Here is a 2,517-nt window from a genome sequence, read left to right on the forward strand (position 1 = left end):
CAGCTTCCAAATCAGGACTCAGGGGAATCACTTCCATCTTCCAGAACTAACCCTGGGACCCTGGTCCCTGCTGACCCTGACCATTGACCTCAGTCACAGTTCTTTGTCTCATTGCACTCGCATTCGGGGGAGTTTGGAGAGACTCTCATAGGCATAACCTACAGAATGACTGTGCCACAGGACTGGATCAGTGGAGGGAGGCTGCAAGGAAGATCAGAACCATGAGTCTTGATGCCTTGCTGTTGGCAAACTCAAATCATCACTGTCCCAAGGACCTGGAGCCTTGAGACTTCAAAATAAGCTGATTATAGAAATTCAAGCAAATATAACCATATCCTTTTAATCTGTTAATTTTTTTTTTTCTTCTTAAGTCTGACCACTTGAAACAGTTGCTGGTAACTGAGACCGGTATATGAATAATTTGATTAAAACACACACACACACGACATAGCTACTAACATTAGACACGTGCCTATTCTGTAACCCAGAAATTCTACTCTTATGAATACATACATAAGGAAATGAACCCATTTGTCCACCAAAAGATCTATCCAAGAATGTTCATGGTAGCTTTATTCATAATAGCCGAAAATAGAAACAACTCAAACGTCCATTAATAGGTGAATGGACAAACTAGTTGTGGTATATCCATACAATGGAATAGCATTAAAAAACCCACCCACTGCTGTTGAGTCGATTCCGACTCATACTGACCCTATAGGACAGAGTAGAACTGCCCCATAGAGTTTCCAAGGAGCGCAGGTTTCCTGGAATAGCATAGAGTAATAAAAAATCAATAAACTAATGGTTCACACAATTACAAGAATGAATCTCATGGACATTTTGTTGAATAAAAGAAACCAGACCCAAAAAAGTACATATTGTGTATTTTAATTATATAAAGTCCAAGAATAGGGAAAACTAGTCAGTGTCAATAGAAATCAGAAAAGCAATTACCTCTAGAATATTGATTAGCATAGGGCAGGAGGAATCTAAAGGGGAATAGTAAATGCTCTATATCTTGTTCTAGATGGTGGTTACATGGGTATACTCATCAAGATAAATAAACTAACACCTTAAAAAGGGGATGGAACTTAAAAAAAAACCCTCAGTGTATTATTTTTCTAAATTTTGTTTATTTTGTTGTTGCTGTAGAGAATATACACAGCAAAACATTCATGATTTCAAGAGCTTCTACACGTACAATTTAATGATATTGATTACATTCTTTGAGTTGTGCAATCATTCTCACCTGCTTTTCTGAGTTATTCTTCCCTTGTTAACATAAACCCATTACCCCCTAAAGTTCCTATCTAATCTTTTGAGTTGCTGTTGTCAATTTGATCCCAAACAGATAGTTCTTAAAAGAGCATAATGCTCAAGGCAGAACCTTTTTTTTTTTTTACTCCTCAAGCTATTGTCTGTTTTTAAGAAGACTTTAGGGGATATTTTTGGTTTAAGGTTTAAAGATTATCTCAGGGCAATAGTTTCAGGAGTCCATCCACCCTCCATGGCTCCAGAAAATCTGGAGTCCATGAGAATTTGAAATTATGTTCTATATTTCCCTCTTTTGATCAGTATTTTTCTATAGAACCTTCGATTGAAATGTTCAGCAATGGTAGTCAGGCACCATCCAGTTCTGGTCTCATGGAGGAAGCAATTAGCCACACATTCCATATCCTCCTCCTATTCCTGACTCTTCTTCCTCTGTTTCTCAGGTGAATGGAGACCAATTGTTGTGCCTTAGATGGCCACTTGCATGCAAAGTTTTTTTTTTAATTAATTTTTATTAAGCTTCAAGTGAACATTTACCATTCCAATCAGTCTGTCACATGTAGGTTTACATACATCTTACTCCCTTCTCCCACTTGCTCTCCCCCTATTGAGTTAGCCCTTTCAGTCTCTCCTTTCGTACCAATTTTGCCATCTTCCCTCTCTCTCTATCTTCCCATCCCCCCTCCAGTCAAGAGTTGCCAACACACTCTCCAGTGTCCACCTGGTTTAATTAGCTCACTCTTTATCAGCATCTCTCTCCCCCCCACTGACCAGTCCTTTTCATGCCTGATGAGTTGTCTTCGGGGATGGTTCCTGTCCTGTGCCATCAGAAGTTCTGGGGAGCATTGTCTCTGGGATTCCTCTAGTCGCAGTCATACCATTAGGTATGGTCTTTTTATGAGAATTTGGGGTCTGTATCCATTGGTATCCTGCGCATGCAAAGTTTTAAGACCCCACGCACTAGCAACGAATTAGGAGATAGAACAGAAGCACTAAACACATTACCAGGCCAATTAACTGGGATGTCCCGTGAAACCATGACCCTAATTCTCCAAGCCAAGGAACCAAATCCCATAAGGTGTTTGGTTACACATAAGCAGCCTCGGCAGCTGCTTTTTCTTTTTTTTCCATTGTAAAATACCTGCAGTATATTTTTGACGTGGAAAAATGCCCCTGATAACTTTATTTATGAAATATTTAAAATCTAACTTTATCCTGATTCTAAATAAAAAAGAAATAAAA

The sequence above is a fragment of the Loxodonta africana genome, chromosome 18, assembly GCF_030014295.1.
Source record: "Loxodonta africana isolate mLoxAfr1 chromosome 18, mLoxAfr1.hap2, whole genome shotgun sequence".
In the NCBI taxonomy this organism is placed as follows: Eukaryota; Metazoa; Chordata; class Mammalia; order Proboscidea; family Elephantidae; genus Loxodonta; species Loxodonta africana.